General features: G+C 39.3%; 1 protein-coding gene across 2 annotated transcripts in view; it reads right to left on the minus strand.

The window, feature by feature from the left end:
• Positions 1 to 21,238, minus strand: part of Snap25 (synaptosome associated protein 25) — a 90,395-nt gene extending 69,157 nt beyond the window's left edge. For both annotated transcript variants that reach the window (XM_074074346.1, XM_074074347.1), the window contains exon 1: positions 21,079 to 21,238. The gene's annotated coding sequence lies outside the window, so the exon portion shown is untranslated. The remainder of the gene's footprint in view (positions 1 to 21,078) is intronic.
• Between the last annotated feature and the right edge of the window lie 5,980 nt (positions 21,239 to 27,218).

A 27,218-nucleotide genomic window follows, 5' to 3' on the forward strand; every position in this document is an offset into this window, starting at 1 on the left:
AGATGATGTATGCAAAAATCTTAGTTGGCTGCTTAATGAACAATGGGTCACTGATGAAATAAAAAAGGAAATTAAAAGGTTCCTAGAAGTCAATGAAAATGAAAACACAACCTACCGAAACCTATGGGACACAGCTAAGGCAGTCCTGAGAGGAAAGTTTATAGCCATGAGTGCATATATTAAAAAGACTGAAAGATCCCAAATCAATGACCTAATGATACATCTCAAACTCCTAGAAAAACAAGAACAAGCAAATTCCAAAACAAATAGGAGAGAAATAATAAAAGTAAAAGCTGAAATCCATGAAATAGAAACCAAAATAACCATACAAAGAATTAATGAAACAAAAAGTTGTTTGAAAAAATAAACAAGATCGATAGACCCCTGGCAAACCTGACTAAAATGAAGAGAGAAAAACCCAAATCAGTACAGTCAGGAATGCAAAAGGGGAGATAACAACAAACACCATGGAAGTCCAGGAAATCATCAGAGACTACTTTGAGAACCTATATTCAAATAAATTTGAAAATCGTGAAGAAATGGACAGATTTCTGGATACTTATGATCATCCAAAACTGAACCAAGAGGACATTAATCACCTGAATAGATCTATAACACAAAATGAAATTGAAGCAGCAATCAAGAGTCTCCTAAAAAAGAAAAGTCCAGGACCTGATGGATTCTCTGCTGAATTCTATCAGACCTTTAAAGAAGAACTGATACCAACCCTCCTTAAACTGTTCCATGAAATAGAAAGGGAAGGAAAATTGCCTAACACATTCTATGAAGCCAGTATTACTCTTATCCCAAAACCAGGCAAAGACACCTCCAAAAAGGAGAACTATAGGCCAATCTCCTTAATGAACATTGATGCAAAAATCCTCAACAAAGCAAACCAAATTCAACAACACATCAAAAAGATCATTCACCACGACCAAGTAAGCTTCATCCCAGGAATGCAGGGGTGGTTCAACATACGAAAATCAATAAATGTAATAAACCACATTAACAGAAGCAAAGACAAAAACCACTTGATCATCTCAATAGATGCAGCAAAAGCCTTTGATAAGATCCAACACCATTTCATGATAAAAGCTCTAAGAAAACTACGAATAGAAGGAAAGTACTTCAACATTATAAAAGCTATATATGACAAACCTACAGCCAGCATCATACTTAACGGAGAAAAACAAACCATTCCCTCTAAAATCAGGAACCAGACAAGGATGCCCACTATCTCCACTCCTATTCAACACAGTACTGGAATTCCTAGCCAGAGCAATTAGGCAAGAAGAAGGAATAAAAGGAATACAAATAGGTAAAGAAACTGTCACAATATCCCTATTTACAGACAATATGATCCTATACCTTAAAGACCCAAAAAACTCTACTCAGAAGCTTCTAGACATCATTAATAGCTACAGCAAGGTAGCAGGATATAAAATCAACATAGAAAAATCATTAGCATTTCCATACACTAATAATGAACAAACTGAGAAAGAATATATGAAAACAATTCCATTTACAATAGCCTCAAAAAAAAATCAAATACCTAGGTGTAAACTTAACAAAGGATGTCAACGACCTCTACAAGGAAAACTATAAACTTCTGAAGAAAGAGATTGAGGAAGACTATAGAAAGTGGAGAGATCTCCCATGCTCATGGATTGGTAGAATCAACATAGTAAAAATGTCTATACTCCCAAAAGTAATCTACATGTTTAACGCAATTCCCATCAAAATTCCAATGACATTCATTAAAGAGATTGAAAAATCTACCATTAAATTTATATGGAAACACAAGAGGCCACGAATAGCCAAGGCAATACTCAGTCAAAAGAACAATGCAGGAGGTATCACAATACCCGACTTCAAACTATATTACAAAGCAATAACAATAAAAACAGCATGGAACTGGCACAAAAACAGGCATGAAGACCAGTGGAACAGAATAGAGGACCCAGATATGAAGCCACACAACTATAACCAACTTGTCTTTGACAAAGGAGCTAAAAATATACGATGGAGAAATAGCAGCCTCTTCAACAAAAACTGCTGGGAAAACTGGTTAGCAGTCTGCAAAAATCTGAAACTAGATTCATGTTTATCACCTTATACCAATATTAACCAAAAATGGATCAAGGATCTTAATATCAAACCCCAAACTCTAAGGTTGGTACAGGAAAGAGTAGGAAATACTCTGGAATTAATACGTATAGGCAAGAACTTTCTCAATGGAACCCCAGCAGCACAGCAACTAAGAGATAGCATAGATAAATGGGACCTCATAAAACTAAAAAGTTTCTGTTCATCAAAATAAATGGTCTCTAAACTAAAGAGAACACCCACAGAGTGGGAGAAAATATTTGCCAACTATACATCAGACAAAGGACTGATAACCAGAATATGCAGAGAACTAAAAAACTAAACTCTCTCAAAATTAATGAACCAATAAAGAAATGGGCAAGTGAACTAAACAACTTTCTCAAAAGAAGAAATTCAAATGGCCAAAAAACACATGAAAAAATGCTTACCATCTCTGGCCATAAAGGAAATGCAATTCAAAACCACACTAAGATTCCACCTCACCCCTGTTAGAATAGCCATCATTAGCAACACCACTAACAGCAGGTATTGGCGAGGATGTGGGGAAAAGGAACCCTCTTACACTGCTGGTGGGAATGCAAACTAGTACAACCACTCTGGAAAAAAATTTGGAGGCTTCTTAAAAATCTAAGCATAGATCTGCCATATGATCCAGCAATCCCACTCCTGGGGATATACCCAAAAGACTGTGACACAGGTTACTCCAGAGGTATCTGCACACCCATGTTTATTGCAGCACTATTCACAATAGCCAAGTTATGGAAACAGCCAAGATGCCCCACTATCAATGAATGGATTAAGAAAATGTTGTATTTATACACAATGGAATACTACTCAGCCACGAAGAAGAATGAAATCTTATCATTTGCAGGTAAATGGATGGAACTGGAGAACATCATCCTGAGTGAGGTTAGCCAGGCCCAGAAGACCAAAAATCATATGTTCTCCCTGATATGGGGACTTTAGATCAAGAGCAAACACAGCAAGGGGATTGGACTTTGATCACATGATGAGGCGAGAGCACACAGGGAGGTATGTGGGTAGGCAAGAAACCCCCCCCCCAAAAAAATCTTAGTCGGCACTTGGCACATAGGTGTTGAACAAATGATACCCAATAGCACCCCAAATGATTGTGTGGTGAATAAACGAATGTCTGAGATATTGATGCAGGAAAGCTAAGAGACAGCTGTTGAGATAAGGTGTCTGGCCATGACAGTTTACAAAATTATAGCAGCCAGTGGATGCTTACTAGGACCCCTGTCACTCACCTTTTCTGAACACTCTAAGGGCCTCTGCTGCAAATGGGACGAGACTCATGGCCGTGGGGTTCGCTCTAATTACTAGTATAGACCTGGCTTCCCACAGGGCTGGGTGCAAGTTATATCCCTGGGAACAGTCCTTAGTCACAGAAGGATGGAAGCTGCGGCATAAATGCCCTAGCTTCCTTGCCCTTTGGGAGGGGCAGTTCAGGCATATTGTACCCTCTCTCCCAGAGAGGATTCTAGTGGATTGAGCCCCAGCATGTAGCAATTATTAATTCTCCCTATGTGGCTTCCTTGGAATCCTCATCTAGCTTCTTTATTTACCTACCAGTGCTTCCTAGGACCACTTTCCAAATAAATAAAATATTTGCACGCAGGCTTCTCTCAGAATCTGCTTCTAGCAGGACCCAACCTAAGACAATGTTGCAACTAAATAATTAAAAGACTTTAATGCTTTGTTTGATCATTTTGCTTTTAGAGCCCAGTCAATGGAAGCTGGTATAGGATCTGAAAAAATAGTCAGTTTTTCTGCACAGGGCCTCATCTTCAGGGGTCTGCCATCTAATGTTGGAAATGAGCTGAGAAAATAAACAGCCCAAAGTTAAAATACTCTTTGGAAGAGCCTGACTAGGCAACTGGGTGAGTCAGCCGTTCCCTGATAATCTCTGGACTAACTAAGGCAAAGGCTGGAGGTGGGGTGGGAGGCCTATGAGGACTTGATGTGGTTTTCTGGCTTGTTTTCCATGACGCAGCAGCACAGCTGAAAAGCCTTCAGGGTTTTTTCCACTGTGTCCTCCCTGGGGTTCCCATTGCCAAAGTGCTTACTAGGTAGAGGGTTGGCTGAGAAATGTTTTTAGCATTATGGGTAGCTCTTATAATTAGAGGACAAAGCAGAGGAGACTTCTACAGAGACTGGGGAAAAAAAAAAAACCTTCAAATTCAATTGCCTTTACCAAGACAGGCCTAAGTGAAATTTCAGATTAAAGAAACATCACCACAAAACAGTAAGATGTGATTTTTTTTTCCAGTTTGAATCAAAAAATGCTTACTCATCCTCAGTGTTCAGAGGAAAAAACTTCCCTTTTTCAATCCCCTGAATTTACCTGGTACTTTAATGACTTAGCTTCTTTAGAGAGGAATATTGATGTTCCAGGTGCCCTCTTGGCCTAAGATATTGAATGCTTCCATCTGAGAGTTCCAAATTTGGCTGTAGAAGAAACTGGAAGGTCTGTGGTGGCAGAATAATAATGATCCTTGTCCAGATTCCCTGATTTGTACAACTTAGCGGAAGATGTGTAGACGCTGGATGGACAGGCAGAACCTTGTGCCTCAACTGTGGCTGATTAGAGAACTTTCTGACTTATGCTCCCAGGATTGGTGGGGTCATTGAATTTTTTGTAAAAATGACTATGATCATTCCCACAACACCGCCTTCCACATGGTCTCTGTGCTTGGCCATGTGACTGACTTCGTTCCATGAAACAATAGCATATATGTGGCTTAAGCAGAGGCATGAAAAGTACTTGCAGATTGGGACTCATCCTTATCATGCTGTTTTGGGGAACTCTGTAACTTGCAACACTCTAACTATCCTGTTAGATGAGACAAGTAGTTCGGTCACCACTGATGCTGTAGTGAAGAGCCAGCAACAATCACCAGCCGTGGAAGTGAGCACAACTGTAGATCAAACAGACCTCAGATAACGTGCTAGCTCACTGAAGAATCAGGAAGTTAATCCAAGGACTCATGATCAATAACAAATAGTTGATGTTTTAAACCACCATGCTGTGGACTAGTTTGTTACACAGCAAAAATAATTGTTGTCATGGTCTCCTGGTTATCACTGGTGCCTAGATGACATGTGGAGCCTCTCCTCCTTGGCTTCCTCCATCCTACCACCCAGAAGGGTACAGGAAAAGCCAGACACCAGTTGTGCCACTGGTATAAACCTCAGATGTCTTCATGTCACTTTGCAGAATCTTTCAATGTCATACATTCTCAATATTGCTTTGAAATTATAGTAGCTGTTAGACTCACCATGAACATTGCTATTAATGCTTTACTTTAAAATATACCACATATTACTGAATTACAAATTTGTTTTTTTAATTTGACAATTACATTTCAATATAATTGTTTTCCCCCATAATCCTGTGTATTATATTTTATATATTAAAACATATCATTCTGAAAAGAGATTCATAGATCCACACAATCAGTGGGGTCCATGGAAAAAGAAAAAGCTAAGACCCTCTTGAATCCCATTTCGATCCAAAAAGTTGGTGGTCTATTTAGCGCAGCTTACTTTTCCACCTTGTTTCTCAAAATATTGACATAAGATGTGAAGACATTCACAGGAAGATGTCATGGTAAAATAAGCCAGGAAACTTCTAGTGCTTCCCAATTCTGGAAGATTCTAGAACCCCCAAGAATTCCATAACTTTCGTAAGCAATGGAAGCAAATTCAAATGCCTATAGGACTGAAAAGATAATAAAAATGTGTGGACTCTGTTAGATACATAAGACAAGTAGTGTTAAGTTTTGTAGGAAATTAGAAAATACGATTTTGCAAATCTAGTATTGAACAAATAAAATAAGTTTATGGGTATTGGTGAGTTTATAACTCAATTATTCTCTATTTATGGATTAAGAATAAGGGACAACTGTTTAATCTTCATGCTTGAATGGTCTCTGCCATAAGATAAGTGATCTTCTCCAGGGAAGTCAAATTTTTTAAGCCCCAGTTTTTTATAACTTAACAGTGGTTATGGTTTCTTTATCATCTTATTTTTACAAAGTTGTCATGAAGTTAAAAAATTAGATCATAGTGGAGAAACAACTTGGAAAAAAGAGAATTGTCATTAAACAGGTATAGAGGGAATCCATGCAGTCATTTGGTAAGTGACCTGATAAAACCTGAGTGCTGATATAGGGCACAGTTCTATAAGCCACTAGAGTGTAAATCCAAAAGAGGAACATCAACAGTGATTGAGGGGACCTTGTTTACTTCACTGAGAGGCCAACTCTGATTTACTGAGCCAGCGTTTTTAGTAGTTAGAAGGACATGGCGTATAAAAGGGCCACTCATGTGAGTCTCAAGGTCTGTTGTGCAGGACTAATTTTCAACTTAATAATACATAAAAAGTTTCACTCAGGAAACCAAAGGTGCAAATAATCTCAACTAAGTAAAAGGAACAAAGGAAATAAAAATTAGATTCCCCAAAAAACTAGAGCAAGTGAGATGAGAACATGAACTTGAACCTCAATTTGCTGGTACGGAGGCATAATTTTGTATTCTAAACACATCTTTGGGTCCAGTTCTCCCTCTTCTACAGTCCGTGTGCCTTCTTGCATCTGGCATCCAATTAAATGCTAACCCTTAATGTTTATCTTCCCATTGGGCCAGAGAGGACTCAGCCTTTTTGGTGACTGATGGAAAAACAAGTTCTAGCCAGGGCATGCAGAGGCATGAAGATCTCATGTTTCCTTCCTTCATTGGGATCAAGGAAATCTGTGCAGGGTTAAATACTATGGTTGGTTGGAGCAAGGGTTCACATTCATGTCTTTTACCAATGTGCCATGTATGCCTTCATGAAACTCACATGGGAACTCCAAATGTGAATCTGTCTTTACAGACAATCCACCGACGAGTTTAACAATCAGTGCCAGGTTCCCAGGTTTAGCTCTAATCTCTAAGTCCTTCAGTCTAAAAAGGTCATAGTTGGTTTCATCAGTGTATGTGGACACATAATACAGTTATGGGAAGAAGCAAAATAATCCCAAGGAGGAAAGACTTGGGCCAGAGAACCAGAGTTATCTTTTCCTCCTGTTGCCATGGGCTTTTTGGATTTCAAGTTACTTTCTCTCCACTGTATCTGGAGCAACAGGTGCACCTCATTTCTCTTGGAAGAGAAATGGTAAGATGATGGGAAAGCCCATTTATATGATTCAAAGTAAGATACAGTTTTCTTTTATTGTTGATAAATGATGGAATCAAGAGCTGGAATTCTGCTTGAAGGTTTAGAATTAGAGGAGAATAAAAATCATTGATCCCACAGATGACTTGTTCCCTGCTTAAATGCCACCTCTCAGCAAATCCTTCTATCATGACCATTGTTTCTAAATCATCATTCTATCACCTGGTGTCATCACTCTAACCCCTAATCCTGCATTATTTTATTTATAGCAATAGCTGTCATTTTCCTCTAGAAGGTAAGCTCTATGAAAACATGAACTTCATCTGTTTTGCCCTCTACTTGTTTCCATTGCTTAGAATAGTGCCTGGTATATAGTAGAGGCACAATAAATATTTGATGAATGACTTGTCATGTGGTGGTAACTTCCTAAAGAACCAAGTGTGAATTCAGAAAAATGCAAAAGAATCATTCTTCTTCACTTTTGTTAATTTTTCTTAATGTTCTTAAGGGTGAGGTAGAATATTCTGCTAAAGCAGCAGATTTTTGGGGGTGGGGGACTGGGGTTTGAACTCAGGGTTTCACTCTTGCAAAGCAGGCACTCTACTGCATGAGCCACACCTCCAATCCATTTTGGTGTGGTTATTTTGGAGATGGAGTCTCATGAACTATTTGCCTAGGTTGGCCTTGACCCTCATTTCTCCTGATCTCAGCCTCACAAGTAGCTAGGATTACAGGTATGCACCAACCTTGGCCAGCTAGCAGCAGAAATTTTGCCTGTGGTATTTTGGTATGTGGAAGAAGCAAGTGTTTTTTCTTTTTTTTAACAAAGAAAGTGAATTTAAGGTACAGAATGTACCAAGGACAGGTGGGGAGACAGAGAGAGAGAAAGAGAGAGAGAGAGAGAGAGAGAGAGAGAGAGAGAGAGAGAGAATATAAGAGAATTTGAGAATGCTTTTTAGTTTTTGAACACTGTGCTTGACTGAATACCAGATACTTCTCTGTATTTCCCGTGGTTTGACTGATCAACATTTGCTGAGATTCTTTAAGCCATTTTTACCAAAGCCACTTATATTTGGGTTTTTGTCACATGCAATACTCAGTTAGATATATGTCACATGGCCAACCTTTCCAGAAACTTCTGATAGTTCAAAATCCACAGATTTCTTTCCCTGCCAGAGGTTGGGTCACTATTTGAGACAAAAGACCTTTGAGGAAAGCAACAGACTGAAAGATTCATCGATTGGAGAGTGGCCCTCACAAGACAGAAAATAGGAAAAGATGATGCCGAAGTGGCAAGGACCTAGATGCAAGGATCACCCCGTGATCTTGGTTAGTAATTTATGTCTGGGCCTTGTCATTTCTCATTTTTTAAAATGTGGTTTTTGAGATCTGTGTCAGCTCTCGAAACCTATGATTCTAAGTAAGAGGAGGGCAGAAAAGAAGGGAAACATGAGGCATCAGATCTTTTTCCAAGGGCAGTTGGTGCTGTGATTGAGAGCAAAGAACAAGGAACTGCAGTGTGTGAGTGAGAAAGGACCAGGCCCCTTTTTGCACTTGTGGAAGTTTATTGTGTGTGCGGGGGGGGGGGGGGGGGGGGGGGGGGGAGGGGCGGGGGAGGGGGAGCAGAGGAGCAGTGATGAAAGTTGCTTTATTCTTTGCACCGTGGGCACCTTTTCTTTTATTGTATTCCTCAGAGGCTGTAGGCTGAAACTTGCAGAAGCAGGAATCATTTGGTGAGACTTTAAGTTCTGATAAGCTTTAAGGGAAAGTTCTGGGAGCCGGACATTGAGCCCTTGTTGCAGGAAACAAAGCATACAAAGTGGCCCACTGATACCCCACTCTAGACAAGGGTCCTCATTCTGTGGCCACTTACCTCTCACATCTTACAAACTCACTCTGAGGAACACTAGCATCTTTATTACTAATTCAGAAGGGTGAGTAGAAACTTCTATCCAATAGATCTGGACAGTTCTTTTCTCTTTGAGATTTTGTAAGGTAAAGAACCGTGGATCCTCATCTGCTTAGTTTGAGATAGATGTGAACACTTGAAGGCACACTAAAATTTGTAGGACAGTGATTCTGAAACTTGAGTATGCATAGAAATCACCTGGAGGTGACTACAACAGAAATTATTAGCCTCTCCCCAGAATTTCAAACTTAGTAGGTGGACCTGATAATTGCAAAAACTCCTAGGTGATGCTGATGCTGTAGGTTCAAAGATGTCCCATAGTAATGAATCACTGATAACAGATGCTCAGGGGTATTGCACTTGAGAGTTTAAGCTTAAACTCATGTTCTCCCTCTTATTTGCTGTATGGAAACAGGCGGAACAATTTCTCCCTGACTCAGCCATTCTCAGCTTGTCTTATACAATGGGAACCTCTACTCTTTCTGAATATCAATATTGGAAAAATAGTATTTACTCTTTCCTTTATTTGCTCCTCCCAAATCCAATTTAAGTGGTCTGTGAGATAGAAAACAGGTAGTGAGCAAGCATAACTCAGTCTCCTATTTGGCTTTTTGTGTCTGTCTACAGCAAGCTTGCACTACTGCTTCTCCAAACTGCAAGCCTAGTGAGGCAAGTTCTGCCCCTTGGAGGAGCAGGGCCTATGTTTTCTAGCTTTTCTGTCTGACTACACATATTTCTATAGCCCTTTCTCTCAAAGGTCCCAGTATCTAGCCTTGGAGTAGGACTAGAAAAGAATAAGGAAGCCTGATAATCTGGTTGCTGGTTGTGACCATTTTTTCTTTAACAACATGTTTGATATTTTAGCCAGTAACCCTTGTCTACCTATCAGTTGGTTCATGGGGGTGGCAATTAGCACCCTAGAACCCTTAGCAAGATCTTTTCCAAACAGTATCCTCTTTGAGTCAAGTTTGGAAACTAACACCCACCACTTAGGAGGTTGTGGTAGAAATCAAATATAAAATTGGTTATAACAGACAGGAATATAATAACTAGCACATAGTAGATGCTCAAAGATAGTAGTTTCAAAAATGTTTCCTGGTAAGTTCTTTTGTCCTGTATGCCTGGATTTGTAGGAATTCTCTCTAAAGCAGAACTGAAGTCATTACTACATACAAGTTTTCTTTGGAAACCTTTTCCAACTTTAAAGGGGAATCATTTTGTGACTTATATAATGTGACTTACTTATACAGGTTTTGTATTTATTGATGTATGGATAAAGCTAAAGATTTTGACAGTGAGGTGATACAGATAGGAATCTTTTACCAAGCCTAGCTCAAGAGAGCATCTGGGTTTGCACCTCTTTGCTTATATACTGTGTGTACATACAAAACACATGCACTCATACAATACTTGATAAGGAACCTATTCTCCCCACCCCTCACTCTGCAATAAACCTTACCACAAAGCTGAACACAAACTTAAGCCAACAGATGTGGTTTCAGTAATGGTTCACTAAATAGCTTGCAGCAAATTTCTTTTTCATAAACTAAAGAATAGTAAGGAGTTTTTCATATCCTCTCTCTTAATTCAAGGGACTTTAAAATCCAATGTAGTAAGCAAGAGGGAACCACTGTTTAGTTAAATGAAAATGGAGCCTCTTCAGGTATCCAAACATTATCTTAAGACTCATGAGGCCATTTCCAAAACAGAGATGATAATCAAAAGAAAAATCAAATAGTGTTGACACATTTTTCCAATTTATCATGTGTGTTCTGCAAGCTAAAAAATAATCTGATACCAGGACCTGTTGTTTCTCTAAGCAAACAACATAATAAAGAGGAAAAGAAGCATATGGGCTTCATATAACCTGCAATCAAGAACATTAAAAATCTGGCCCAGCAAATGGCAGAAAATAGAACATAACGATCATCTCTTCCTCTGTCTGAGCATTTCACAAGCATTAGCTCCTTCAGGTCTCATGACAGCCACTTGACATATTCATGGCAGCTGCTGCTTTCTTTTCACACATCTGAAAACTGAAGCTCAGTTCAGATTAGGTTAGGTAAGTTGTTCAAGGTCAGAACACTAAAGTGGTAGAGCTGTTCTACAGCTATCTGACTCTCTGACCAGTGCTCAGTAAACTCACCTAGACATTTAGTTTTTCCTAGTCACTCATACTACTATATGTCACCTGAATTTTTAGCCTCCTAGAGGACTAAGTTCTTATGCTGACTCACATTCTATATGTCAGGAACATGCTTTCTATCAGAGGGTCTCAAAGAATTGTGTATAACTCATGGGTAGGAAAAGTCATGGGATGGAGGGGGAAAATATGGAATTTTCAGTCAGAGGAATAAGAATTTCAAGCTCTTTAAAGGTTGCTTTCAAGATTATATGTGATAACATGTACCAGTGTAGGCATTCAGTTAATTAGTTACTTTTTTCTTTGTGGTCATTAAGTGGTATCTTATACTGTGGAGACCACAGAATGACTGCCCAGGGGTTTTAGACTTGTTCCATGAGAAGGAAGGGGGACAAAGAAATGCAAAATTCATTGTTCAGCTGGTGATGGCTTTTTCCTAAGGATGAATGAGGCTGATTTACCATATTTTGCTAGAGTTTATTTTTATCTTCTAAGAAGAAGAAGTAGGCTTTTTGAAAAGAAAAGTAGAGGACGTTTTCCAGAAAGCCAAATCAACATGGAGAGCTTATGTATACCATGCCAATTCTAACAGAGCAGCAACAAATATGTGACCCTGAAGGCAAGAGTTGGCCAAAGTCACAAATCTATGTTCCTGGTGATTTTAGTTATCAATGGCTGTATGGACAGTGGAATAAAAATATCCTTTAATCCTAGTGAATAGTAAAGAACTTCAAATGTATATTTTATGTATGCTAAACAGTTTGATGTTATACATGAAGCTGACTTTAATCACTCTTAGGTAATGGCTTTAATCTCTGAATGAAATCCTGAGTTTAGCAATACTGTTCTTGAGAAATCTTTTATCTTTCATTAGCATTTTAAACCCTGACTCATGGGTGATAAAACAGCATATTAGAATAATAAATTATTTGTCACAGTTTGGCAGCTAGTTGGGGTGAACCAACGTACCTTGTTGGGATATAATCTGATTTCAACATTTAGGGTGAATCTACTTGCAGAGTCACATAATTCCTGTATCACTCTGATTAAAAGAGTTGATCAGTGAAAGGCAGAATTACTTACAGTGGTAGAATTCTTTTCTCTGCACAGGAGCAGCTGGTATCCCCAGTCACTCATTTACCTTCTATGTACCTGGTGTATGACAGGCACTGTTAAAGGTACTGAAGATTCAAAGATGGCTAAGATATTATCTTTGCTCTCAAGGACTTCTATAGTCTACTAAGGAAGAGAAATGTTTAAGTAGGCAATTACAAAGCAATGTGATACATCTTACAAGAGATGGAGGAAATCACTAATTCATAAGAGGTAAATTTCTAAAAGTAAGGCTTGGGGGACTAAGACATGCTCTTACTTCATTCTGAATCTTCTAACCATGTTCAGTGATAGGGAGTTTTCAGAGGAAGGAAGTAGAGTTGCTTTGGAGGTGCCGAAAGAAACCGTATTCTCTCTTAGTCACCCTGTCTTGCATTGTTTTAGAGTTAGAAATAGATTTTTTGGCCTAGGAGTGACCACGTTTGTTGAAACTTCACTGGTAGGAAATGATCTATATATGGAGAGTCCCAAAAGACTGGGACATTGGAATATAAGGATGCACTTATGGGATACTTTGTGACATCCTAGTTGATGTCCATGTAAATAAACAGAAACTTACGCAGAGGTATGTCTTAGATATTTACTTAGCTCCTGGATGGCCAAGGCTGGTTCTTAATGCATATTTCAATTATGAAATAGTAATCTCTATGAGTACTAGCCACTTAGTAGAAAACTTCATTCAATTGTATATATTGGATAGCGAGCCAAGGTCTTTTCTATGTTGAGTTAATGTCTTAAGATTGTAAAAGGGATGTGGGGAGAGGGTGTAGGAGGGTGAATACGGTGCAAATATTGTTTACACATGTATGCAAAGGGAAAAATGAGACCTGTTGAAACAATTCCAGGAATAGGAGGAGGGTGGGATAAAGGAGAATGGTGGAGGGGGTGAATTTAATGATGGTATGTTGTAAGAACTTTTATAAATGTCACAATGTACCCCCAGCACAATAATAAAAACGTTGAAAAAATATTTAAAAAGTGATACTATTTGAACCATATCTTCTAAAATAATAATATCACAAACAAGATGTTTAGCATAGCTCATGTAGGGCAGAAACATGCCTATTTTATTTACTGCTATATCTTTGGAACCAGAAGAATGCTTTCTTGGCACAAAGCAGGTGCTCAGTAAATATTTGTTGAATGAATGAATGAAAAGTGCCATAATAACAGCTGATTATGTTTAATAGTCATCTTGAAATTAGAAAAAAAGTTTACATTCAGCAATATCTCAAGCATAAATCAGGAACACATTTTGATTTCTAGCAAAATTTTCTAATAAAGTGAAGTTGTAATGAACTTTTTCATTGAAATGAACAAACAAACAAATATAAAACCTCATTCAACAGGGCTACTGCATATAGAAATCATTTGCGAGTGTTCTTCCCAGTAGACTTTTTGGCACTTATTTCCCTCATTTCTGCCTATCAATGAAGAATTCATAGTATGATTTATCTACACCTAACCATCAGATCAACCTCCATTAACTGCAGGGAAATTTAAGAAATCCACTGTTTTGCAATTTTCTACTTATTATTCTTTAATGCTGTACATAAATGAATACAAATAAAGGAGATAAAAGAAAAAAAAGAGATCAACGACTTGGCCGAGACTCTCTATGGAAAGGGAACTCTGTCCAGCTTGCAGTTTGAGCTCTTAGAGATCAACTGAGAGAATTCTCTAAACAGAAATGAGGCAGGAGTGCATGGCTGAACTCTGGCCTCAGGGGGGCATCTAAGAAGCTTTCATTTCCTTCCATGCTGTTACCAGTGAAGGACAGTAACCACTGATTCAGCCGGCAGGCATGGAAAATCATCTCCTAAGTTCAAAAATCGGTAATTAGTGTCATTTGAATAAAGGAAGTGATGGGGAAGCTGGGACCAGATGGTCATTTTTTAAAACCTGTCACTTTGGAGAAAAATAACCTTGCTCTTGAAGTATAAAAATGAACACCTTGGAAGACAAGATGTGGTGAGTCAGCAGATAGTGCAAATGCTCTCTATTTAAGACATGAGAATTAGACATCTTTGGGTACTAAAACTGAATCAGGCCAACCACCAAAAAAAGATCAAATATATTTTTCTCTGATCAAAGAGAAAGCCATAAACCTAGTACAGCTGTCTTTCAGCATCAAGCCTGAGCAGGCATCATAATTCACTTTGAATTTCTCTAGAATGACTGTTAAGCTTTTAAAAGGAAACTCTAATCCTTAAACAGGATTTTTTCCCATCTGTTTTTGAGGTTACAGATTTGTTCTAACCACTTGGTTTATCACTGCTGAGGTTAATGTTTGTTAGTCAGCAATAAGAAAAATCAGTTAAGATCTCTTCTTGTGATAGAATACTTTTCCTTGGTAGAAAAGATGCTGAAATCTGCAGTAGGTTATAATGATAATGAGAATTTTTTTTTTCTTTTCTTTTCTTTTTTGTGGTGCTGGGGATCAAACCCAGGACCTCAAAAATGGTAGGCAAGCACTCTACCACTGAGCTATCCCCCACCTCAACCCCTCAGCCCCATGTAATTAGTTTTTGAGCTGGCTGTCAGTGTCATGTAATCCAGACCATATGCAAGTGTATTTTTTAAAGTACTTTACAGTGTTTGTTTTCTCTTTAAAGTGGCAGTGGAAGAGGGAGAAAGGAGAAAACAGCAGTTATTAAATTGCTTTAAGTCAGACATAGAAGCTGAGCAAGAGTCTAGAAAGGAATTCCAAAAACAGTTAATTTGATTGAAAAAAGAATTATAAAATGTTTAGGTGGGTTTTAGGAGATAGCACATGGCAGACAGCTATAGGTTAGATTAAGAAGGAAGCAATGATGACTCGGAATAGGACTTTAAGGAAAAAGCCAGGATTTCCTGTCTGACCAGAAAGGCTTCCGAAATGATGTCAAAGCAATCTTGGGGAAAAAAAAAAAAAAAAGGATTGGAAATGAGGGAAGTGAAGGATGCATTAATCTTATAATGAGGGAGGGAAGATTGGTAACTGAAACATCATTAAGGAAATGCCAGCTGAGACCTTGGGTTACTAGACCAGACACTTTCAGGGTAGAGGAAGGAAGGAAGGGTTCAGCACAGATTTCATCAGCTTTTGAATGGGATATTGGTCAACATTAGTCCACTTCTGTCAGCCTGTAAATGAAGAAACTGCAAATGAAGAAGCTTAATGTGCTTGACTGGCTTACTTTAAAGACTCTGATTCCAAAATAAGATATTACAAGTCCTTGCTTCAGGGACAGCAATGGGGATTCTGGCTTCCCATCAGCATTTTCACCATCATGTCTTATTGCCAGAACGAGGAAGAAAAGATGTTGTAAAAAAAATTGTGTACATTCTTTCTGCCTCATTTGGCCAATAGGAAAAATGTGGATGATGCAAGCAGTAGCATAGTATATAGTTAATAGCCTAGTCTCTAGAGTGGAATTGACTGCAGTTAAATCCTGGCTCTGCTCTGTGACAAGTTATTGAACTTGTCTTGGCTCTGCCTCAGTTATCTCATCTGCCAAATGAAAATAATAATAGCAACTGAAGTATAGCGTTGTTATAAGCATTCAGTGAGTTAGTATATGTAAAAACTTTTAGAATAAGTGTCTCACTCTTCTCTCTTACAGGCATTTCTGATTAATCACTGCTTTGGGTATCTCTGTCCTACTAAATCAGATTTATGTCTTACTGTTATTTAATATTATATCTGAACACATATGAGCACAGTTTGCGTAATTTAGAAATCAGAAGCTGCTTGGACTTTTATATTGAATGAAGTGCAGGAGGCTTTGTGAAGCAAATTATGTAGAAAGAACAGATATTATTGTTGAGCACTAAAGGGGATTCTGAAGATTTCACATTGCGATTGAGGTTCTCTGAAATCTCTTTCCTCTTGTAAGAACAATTGCTTTTCATTTAATTTCTCTTAAACTCTTTCTCTACTCCCCAGGTCCTGCTTCTTTAATTCCATGTCTTACTTCCCCTTTTCCTCTTACCTGAAAAGTCCTCTGGACTCAGTTTAATGATCACTAGCCCAACCTCATCCTATAACATCAAATCGTACTACTTCCAAACTTCCCATAGAGAGTAAGCCTGGAAGTCAAAATAGCCTATAATTTTTCTCCTATCCATGTTTTGATGATCAAAAAAAGATAAGTTCTTGATACTTCATAGTTATACTGAAACAGACACAAAATCTGTCTGTAACTGCAATTTCTTCCTTTACATGAAGCTAGTGGCTATTTTGGTCCAGTAGCTCTGTCAGTGTTTGGAATTTTGAATCTTTGCTGTGAGAAGAATAACCACAAAGTTAAAAAGGAAATGCTTATAGTTCAGACTTCAAACTAGCCCTGGAATGAGGGAACCAAGAGTCAGCAAGATTAGCACAGAAAAAAATTTGCTATGTTGCCCACCTCATCTTACCCCATCTTTACAAAATGTTACCATAGCATTTCTCTCCTCTGCCTCCACTTTTAGTCACTCTGAGCTGGCTCTACTTTTCATGTAGCTTTAAATGTGCCCAGAACTGACATCTTTTTTCACTCATCCAGTGAGTATATTTGACAATGACGAATACTCGGGGGTGCAAGAGAGAGCTCTACAACGTTTTTATTATTCACATGTACTTTCTGGGACCTTCCATCACCTGACTACTGATCTGTTTTTAAATCTTCCTGGCAGGTCCTCTTATCAAATAATTTTTTCTGATCAATAATGGAAAACTGAAACTTATAATTAGCTTCTGGGCAGGGCTTACATCTTCAAGTAGGTATGTGTATGCTGAAGGGTGATCAAAAAGATGCTAAAACACAGACTGATTTTTTAAAAAAAATTAATCATCTCTAATAATACTAATTTGTGCCTCTCTATTTCTGGAAGAATACAAATAAATCCACTTTGTTAATATCAATTTCTGCTATTATTATTAATAAGGACCTGGTTACTTTGCTATCAGTTTCTGTTCAGAAATCAACTTTAGAGGATAATATACCAAATTCTAAGCTTGCCATTCAAAGATTTCCATAAAAGGCTCCAACTCTCTATTCTAGCAAATTCCTCCACACAAGACCTGACTCCATCTGAACGGATGGACATTTACAGGGTTTGCTGACCAAAGATAGCTTGGGCTTGCCTAACTTGAAGTTCTGTTTATACTTAATATGACTTTTAATTAGTATTTCTTCCCAAACTCTCTCCAATCTTCAAACACTAGCTCAAGTTCTACCTTTTCTCTTGGATTGTTCTAGTGCACTTTGAAATTGCCCTCTTCTGAAATTTAACTTATATTCTTTCTTGAGAAAGGACCTCATTGCATAGCCCAGGCTGGCCTCAAATTCTTGATCCTCCTGCCTCAACCTCCCAAGTGTTGACTGAGATTACAAACCTGCACCGTCACATCTAGCATTGAAATTATATTCCTCATTGGTGGTCACATTCACTTCATATGCCCCAATAATTTTTCTTCAACAGTTTTATTGCATTTTCATTTTGTTATTATGAGGGTTTTATTGTTCACAACTATGAGACTTTATACCCCTTGAGAGGTTCATTTATATGTCTGGTGCTTACCAACTGATCAATTTCTTCTTACTAGGTTGGTCCCTGCTGGCAAGGAATGACATTGCAGAAATGCATCCAGCACTGAGGCTGAAAACATGAATTTTCCTACCTTTATAGAATTGTAAACTAGTCACATAATATAAGAAATACTGTTTAATCATAGTGCATTATCTAAAAAGCAAATTTACCTATTTTTCTCCACATCTCTTTTAAAAAATATCTTTCTCAAGTTATTTTTTTCATTTCTAATAACGGTCAAAACCAACATATTTTGCTGAAGGCCAGTTGCTGCGCAGCTGCTAGGTTTCACTGGAAGAAACATCAGTTATTCAGTTGATAACCCTCATCCTGGGGTTAACATTTAGAGTTTAAGAAAATCATTTGACAAAGTAATTAAGGAGCAGTTGGCATTGTGTTTGAGTATATTTAACAAAGCAAAAATGAAACTGTGGATTCTGGGAGATTTACCATGAAAGGTTATGAATACTGTATATTATTTTGTGCTCTGAATACCAAGGTGGTAATGCAGAAAATGCCAGTGAACAAACAAGCAGGTACCATCTGAGGGTCTGTGTGAACGTTTCCTGGCTCGTCCTTATGTCCATCTGCTCCCGCCTTTTTCACCGCATTGCCCTGGATTTTTAAAATTCAAACTTAAAATGGAAAAATCTTTTGGTTTATTTCCCACAAAGCCTGTCGATGACATAAATGTTAAATCCACCTCTAATTATGTTTTCCCTTATTTTCTTAGTAAGCTGTTCTAGAATTAACTCTATAATTGTGCACATTGCCTCCTTCTCCCAGCTCTGCACCCTTTGCCAGCTTCGCTGCAGTCTTCTACTCCCCCTCCCAGTCTTCCACTGGCAAACAAACCTAGCAGTAATTACTAATGTCCAAGCACATAATTCTAGCAGCATTAAGCTTTTTATTTGACGCAACTACGCAGAGAGCTGCCTGGACATGCAGCAGGAAGTTTGAGCATTTAAAAAGACTTCTGAATATTTTTTCACTCCTCCTTCCATCACCAAAACATAGTTGTTTATTTTATCTGAAGATTGCAGTTATAAACTTCTTCTATGCAGTTACATACTCTTGAATGAATTTCCAACCAAATAATGTTACATCTATGCCCAATAACAGATGAACATATATATGGAAACACATGTTTAGTTATGTGGAAATACATGAAGACATAAATAGTTGGGAATGAAATCACCTTTTGTATATGGACAGGGAATTTTAGTATCTCTAGTATATAAATATTGAAGCTATAACTAATTAAACACAATTTAAGACCTTATTTTGCATCTTTTACGGGGATCACAAAAGAGTTTCTTCACTGCATTTTATATATTCTTACATATAAGGCTGTTACTCTTATTCTCCAACTGATCATTTTATGACAATTTTAATCTATATCCGACAGAAAGATACATCTCCATGATGATTTTTTGCTCACTTAGGCTCCAAGCCTCAGAGTAGAAAATGGTTAAAGTACTCATCACCACCTCAGCAAAATCCTGCAGTGCCATAATAGAAATTGCAGTAGACCTTTGGGTCAGAATCTAGTTTCATTCTAACACTACAGTTCTTTCATCTGCATTGCCCTGAAGGACATGGTTGGATTTTCCTGAGGGCCAGTCTTAATGTTGTCAAAATCAAAAGCTATCACCCTGCCATAACCAGTGTTGATAGGAAATAGTTCCACTAACTCAGAAACCATGGTCAAAAAGGTTAGCATATACACTATAGGACTTGCAACAGTTTTCAGTGGTGTATTTTTGTAACTGTGTGTGTTTGTGCCTAGGTATAAGTGTAAGGGGAGAAGGAAAGGAAAAGGTATTCATTCTTGAAGTTGGTTCTGCTTAATTCAGCTAATTCCAAATTTTTATCAAATGTTAATACATAGAGATAGCTGTCAGTCCCATAACAGATCGTGCTGGTATTCTCGTTTATACCCCACTCATGCTCACATAAGATTTGCAGACAGTTTACTCTGTGTTAAAAACAAAAACAACAACTTTGATATCATACTGGAGGATAGGTGCCTATTTTTTTTTTTAAATGTGTTTATTTCCTACCTTAAAAAAGGAGCAGAAGGAAACAGAAGATTTCCACGACTATGATTATTATTATTATTATTTTGAAGCTATGCAGGACGTGAACAGGGGAGCAGACAATTGTGTGTAAATAAGTCCCTGTGGACAGGATTTATCTATTTATTTTAACCTTCTATGTCTGCTCTGTTAAGAGTATCTGGGAGCCCGGGTCGCAGAGAGATTCTCTGGCCTCTAAGGCCTGGGGCAGCATCTCTGCGGCAGGTGGACCGGCGCAGCAGCTGGACCGCTGTCCGCGGTGCTGAAAGGTCGGGGGCGCGAACGCGAGCGGCGGCTATCGCTGTCCCGGGTCTGAGCGGGCAGCCGCAGTCCCCGAGGCGGCCACCCGCGGCCCTCCGCAGAGCCCTCCGCAGAGCACGACCCGCCCGCCTCCCGCCAGCCTGCAGTTGACGCGGAGCAGGCGGCATGAATCAAGTCCTTGGGGACACAGAGGCTGCCGTCGCTGCTGCAGCTCAGTTTGCCTGGAGCGGGAACTCCCCCTCTCCTTTCTCTCCCCAGCGCCCACACCCTGCCTTCTCCTTAATTCTTCCTCGAATAACAGCGCCCTAAAGATAACCGTCATAATAACAGGGTTAGAACGACAAGATGGTTTGCTGTTTTTCGATCTACAGAAAAAAAAAAAAACTAACAACCTAAACATCTCTGAAAACTGCATCGCAAGATGGAAGAGAGCGGGTCCCACTACTGTTTCAAAAGAGTAAGTTGTTATTCCGTACATATCCTTGCTCTTCCTTCCCATCGCTCCATCTGCAGTGTCCCCATTCATCTCTTCCCCAAGCCGCTCACCTCGAAAATACTTTTACAAAGCCCCCGGCGAGAGCCTACCAGACGTGCACACCCGGAATACCGCACCCTGAGTGCAGGAACACTTGTATCTGTCCAAGCTCACTTGGTCTGCCAGGTGGGCTCCCTTTTGGGTATGCATGCATCCATCCAGAGCCAGAACCACGAGCTGGGGAGGGGGCTCTCTTACCTGGTTTCCTCCAGAGGATAGTGTTCGCCGGGTCCTTGCAGGCTGCAAGAGCGGAGGAGCCACCAAGCAGGGAGGGAAGGAAAGACAGCGCCTGACCTCTCCGAGGTTTCGTCTTCAATGCAACGTGAGCTCTGCCCTCATCAAAGATGGCCGTCCCTTTTGACGTCAGCAGCTTTTATTAGCCGTCTCCTCGAGGGGCGGGGAGGAAGTGTGTTGGGGGAGGGCGGAGGGAGGACAGTGCCTGGGGGCGGGAGGGGTGGAGCCGGGAGGTGCAGAGCGCTTGACTCAGCTCCCTGTGCGCTTCACTGCAAACCTTTGTATTTTAGTCCTTTATAAAACACCCGAATGGGGTGATTCTTATGACTCCATTTTAACTCGGTCTTGGGCAAACACATTTATCTTGCGACTGTTTTCCTGATGGCCTGTGGTTTGTGTGTGTGTGTGGTGTATGTGTGTATGTGTATATGTGTATATATATGCATATGTGTTCACACACACGTAATTTTCCCTCTACTGAGTTGTCTTTGGTTGAGTCACAGAGGGGAGAGGAAGGCAGAGGAGTGGAAAGGGTGGTAGTAGGAGGGGTTTGGGGAAATTTGAGCTGAGATTTGTTTTCTCGGAAGAAGAGGGTCTGAAGGGTCATTCCTGCCAACCCTCTCCAACTCCATATATGGCCAGGCTACGTGGGTTGCTATTTTGATGAGTGATTGTTTTCTCAAAGCAGCATTGAAGACTTGAAATTCACATTCATATGGTCACTTGGGGGAGAGAGACTCGTACACTTTATTTTAAAGTACGTCAGAGCAATTATCACTCAGATATCAAATGAGTTGGTAAAAGGGGAAGGAAGGGTGCTTAAGTCAAGCAGTATGGGGTTGCTAGAGTTCAAGCTTGGAGATGAGAGTTGTTTGCCCAGGACAAAATAGATGACTGCTTTGGGTTGAATTTATAGTTGGGGCCTGGGGTTTTGTCGTGGGTTTCTTAGGAACAGTCCACAGAGGCACGTGCATGCCTTGTATTACTGTCCAGGCATCCGGAGGGAAGGTGGAGGGCTTCGAATTCAAGGATGACTGGGACGCGATAAAATTCATTCAGCACAGTAGTGACTGACTGGGGGGCCCTCTGATGCTCAGAGCAGAGATGAGCAAGAGGGGTTTCCTGTGTTGGTCATATGAGGGATTAGAAATAAAAATCCTAAAGCAATGATCCTGTCTTCCTTGGTTGTGCAGCAGGCGCCGGGGGAGGGCTGGTGGCGGTGGCGGTGGCGGTGTGCAAATAGTTCCGCGGTGCAGCCTCGCTCGGATGATTCACAGGTGTTGGGGAGGCTGTCGCGGGGCTCTCGGCGGGAAGGGCGAGCTGGAGAGCGCGTGGGAAGTGGGGGACCTCGTCTGAGGAACTGTTTGTACTTTTCCGCGGAGGATGCGATTTGAAGTCGTGCCTCCCAATCTTAAAACTTGATGGCCTCTTTTGGGCGATGGAAAATCCTTGTCTCTTTTAGAAGAAACCATTTAGAGCTGGATCCAGAAAGAAAACGTACAACACCCCCTTCCCGCCAACACACACACACACACACACCTCGCAGGCCTTATAGCCAAGGTTAATAATAAAGCATTTAACTGCAGGCGATTGCGGGCGGGGGGAGGAGGATGGAGTGGGGGGGGGTGCTGGTGGAAGAGGGCAGGTTGAAAGGAAGAAGAGTTGTAAAGGAATAGCGTTTAGGAGTAGAGCTGTAACAATTTAATGAAGGACGCTTTTAATTGAAATAATTGTTTCTTACAGATTCTCTGACCCAGAGGCATTTTGAAATATTAATATTTCAACAATAAGTAACAAATAGTGTTTGGGTGGTTATTAAAGCTGGTCTCCTAAAATAAGGTTGATGGAATTTGTTTATTTAAATATTCATTAAACATTTAAGATTCCCATACAATTAAGAGGAAAATCTGCATGATCCTTGGAGACTTAATTGCCAACACCCTCCTCCATCCCATTATGGTTCTTACTTTCATTATAAAGCAAGCTGACTGAGGGAAGTGGTGAAAATGCCGAGGCACAGCAAAATCCTTTATAGTCAGGACTTTTTGCCCCCAAAATATGACAAAAAAATAAAATAAAATAAGGCAGCATACGGAAGTTTGGAGAGAAAAAAAAACCTACAAAGGGGAGAAATAAAATATGTGTATGACCCTCATACTAGAAATCATTCAGGCAGAAAGTTTTGTGAAAGAATGGAGAAGGCGGGGGATTTTCCAGATTAAAAAAAGAAAAAAAGTAACTAGGTCAGCAATGTAGCCTCATCCTGCAGGCAAAAGCTATGTGGCAGTCTGGCCATCACAGGGGAAGATGGTCTAAGTAGTCTGTGTTTCCAACCTCCAATGCGCCACACTGACATCTGTAAAAAATACACATAAGAGAGATTGATTCAAGGCATCCAGAAAATACCATTGGCCCTACAGGATAAGGTGACAGCATTTTCCATAGTTGTGTGCTTCTTTTGGAAAATGATGCTGTTTGAGAGTTCCTTCCTGCTTTGGGAAACCTAACAGAGGCTAACTTGAGAAACACTGAATATATATGTCTGCTAACTATGACCAGGTAGCACTTAATGTATTTTGAATATAATAATGAGTTTTTCCCCTAGGATGTTCTCATAATTTGATTAAAACAAAATAAAACAAACAACTTCATAATCATCCTTGCCTGTAGGGAACTAGCAGACTTATTTTGCTCAGAGTTTACACTGGCTTGAACCATATAGGGAAGTAAGATGATAGAAAATTTGCTTCAAAATTTGCTTGTGAGTTATTTCTACAAGTTAACAATACATAGAGTAACTAATGCTTAGGAACTCATTTGATAAGTAAGGAGAAAATTACCTGCCTTAACTGGATGGATATTTATAATATGATAATTCAAATCTCTGAAAACTTTTTCTTATATGCTGTGTCCCAAAGTATTCTAGTTTGCAATAGCTTGTCTCTGAAGTAAATTTGAAGATTTATAGTTGGTTCAATGATTACAATTTCATAAGGAATAATAATAAAAGCTTGTATAAAATACCATATGATCTTTGCTAAGTCAACTTGGAAGTAGTTTAGAACTATCCCAGGTCGGAAGCACTGTCTCTGAAGTCCTCCTTTAGGACATGCCTGGCACCCTCTGACAGTGTGGGAAAACTCTGAGGATGCAAGACTTGGCTAAAAGAATATAAAGTTTATAGATCAGTTGTTTGGATTTGTTTCCCACATAGTTTCCCACATAGTTTGTTTGCCACTTTCTCTTTATATGTTCTTCCAGCCTTTGCCCCAAGCCCTACCCCAATCACTCCATAATGATTAGGATGGTAGGATCTTGGAGAAGCTTAAATGCTCTGGATCTAAATTCCAATGCTGTCCTTGTTCCATGGAGCCTCTGAAGTAAGGACATATCTTTTGAGAGGTAGAAAAAGAAACAGGAATGTTAGTTGTTGTTTTTGGCCTGCCATATTGAGAAAAAAAATAAGATTATATAACCAGAATTTTAAATGACATTTTGTTCTTTATTAGGCATTGTGGGAAAGAAGGAGAAGATTGCTCAGCAGCTGGAGGTTGAATACTTCCATATTCCTGTTACTTAACACATCAAAATTACAGATTTTCTTTTATACCGAAATGCATCTTGGACCCTCCCCAATGCTTAGACATACTTATGGTCAAGTGGGGGCTGGGGGAAGAAGAATTTTGTGACAATGTGGGACAGAGGGAATGAGAAAATGGTAGTCTAATTCAACAAGACTATTTGAAAAGGACCACAGTGATCCTTCAGTAAGTCTTGCAAGAATCTTATTATATCTGTAACCTCTCTGTACCTCAGTTATTTCATAGGTACAATGAAGGCAACGTATGCCCAATTCACAAGGAAATTATGAAGCATTTGGAATCATGTCTGTTGCTGTTATGTATTGATTAAATAAAATAAATCTCCAACATTTTGTTGAGGCTTTATTTCTCCCAGAAATCACATGTTAATTGGCTTTAATTTGAAGGGTTGATTTCTTCACTAGCCACTAAATAGATATGTGTCACTTAATTGCCCTACACTTTGGTTTCTTCATTTGTCCATTTTTTTCTCAACATCTAATATCTGCCATGTGCTTGGCATTAGAATATATTGGGACCCAGATAAAATAAAGGAGGAACTTGGGAGTTAGAGAGGTTAAATAACCAAGGATGTGGCTAATAAATGGTACAGGTGGGATTTGAACCCCAGGGTCCAAGCTCATAGTCACCGTGTGTTACTGCATACGTCCAGCTCCAACAGACTCATTTCCTCCCTCTATAGCTAACCTCTCTGCTTCAACATACTGTGGTTTGTGTATGCCTCTTCTCATTAGTGGATTCAGGACTTCATTTGATAAGGGATGAGTCTATGGATCACTGGTTTGACTGGGTGAATAGCAAGTTCAGCTGGGGCAATTACAAGGGTGGGCTCTAGGCTGTTAACCCTGAGTAAATTGAAGCAACATATTCAAAGGAAAGGAGTGCAAAATATAATCAAGGAGGAAATTCAGAGATTGATACCTAATAAGCAGCTTAAATAACAATCAAGACAGAAGATGAACTCAAAATACACTTGGTAGGGTCATCCAGAGGTCAAAGCAGACTAACAATGTGAACCAGTGTGTTTTGTGTGTGTATGTGTGTTTCTGGGGGGTTGGGGAGTGAAGTTATATTCAGGGCCTTAATGGGCAAGTACTTTACTATTGAGCTCTATCCCCAGCCCTGGACCATTGGTTGAAAGGGATAATATCAGGTCTTAAATAAGAATTGATTTCAAGGGCTAGAAACTGGGGTTACAATCAGGGTTAAATGGGTTGAAGTAAATGATTGAGGATATATTAGGGAATGGAGCAATGGTATACAGTGTCATTCTATTGATACCGGCAGAGAAGTTTTGTCAGTTAACAGGCACAGTGGCTTGTACCAGTGATCTCTTGGTCATGTCCAGTGGACTTTTCATCTTTGTTAACTTTTGGGTTCATCTGACAATATGAATTAACTGCCTCCATGTAAAAAGTTTTCTTTATCAGGTGCCCTCATCTCTGTTTCTTCCTTCTTTGTTGGCTCCTCATTTTCTGTAGCAGATGGGTTGAATTAGCAAAATAATAGTTCCTGCAGGTTAAACTGGACATTTCTCTGAGTCCCACACAAGCCTCCTGGGAGCTCCATATGTCCATGGAACCTGTCCTGACTTTCTACCATGAAAGCTCTGTACTCTAAGCCAAAGAGAGGGAATAAAGCTTATATTTGTATAGTCTTTTACAAGCTGCAAACCACTATCATGTATAGACCTCATTTTATTCCAACAACACTTTAAGGTACGTATTCTATGGTTATTTTAATTCCCATTCGATACAAAAAGATGTTATACTACATAGTAGTTGGTAGTAGAGTTGGAATAAACAGAAAAGTTCTTGTCCTAAATCCCATATCAGATAATTCAGAATTCTGATTAGTCTTCCAAGCCTCTATTCTGACCATGGTACACAAAGAGACTTAGCATCCTCTTATTTCATTCATATGTTGTTCTTTACTTCCCTCCCTCTCTTACTCTTGGGGCTGAAAATCTTGTACTATTTTATTGATATTTTTCATGCGTCTAATGCACATCTAATCTGTAAACAAATGTTTCTGTCCTTTGGAAATAGTTTCAAAATCCACTACTTCTCAACATTTCCACAGATACCACCTTAGTTAAACTACCAACATTTTTCACTTGGGCTATTATGGCAGGCTCAGAATTTGTGTCCTAGCTCCTGTTTCTCCACATCACAACACAGCAATACTTTTGAAAGATAAATCTGATTCTACTCCCCTCTCTAAAACTTTCAGTGACTCACATCCTACTTAGAAGTCTTTCCCATTCCTTACATCATCATGCTCCTGACCACTTAACCCAAACTCATTTCCCAATGTTTTCCTGCTGCTTCTTTCTATTCCAGTCATATTGGCCTTCTTATAGTTTATAGAAAAATAAAGCACACTTCTGCCTCAGGATCTTTGCACTTATTATTGTATCTACCTGAAATATTCATTCTAGACCTTATGTCTTATCTTCTCAGATACTAAGACTTCAAAGGTATCTTATTTTTTCTTCATATA

Source organism: Castor canadensis, chromosome 5, assembly GCF_047511655.1.
Source record: "Castor canadensis chromosome 5, mCasCan1.hap1v2, whole genome shotgun sequence".
Lineage (NCBI taxonomy): Eukaryota > Metazoa > Chordata > Mammalia > Rodentia > Castoridae > Castor > Castor canadensis.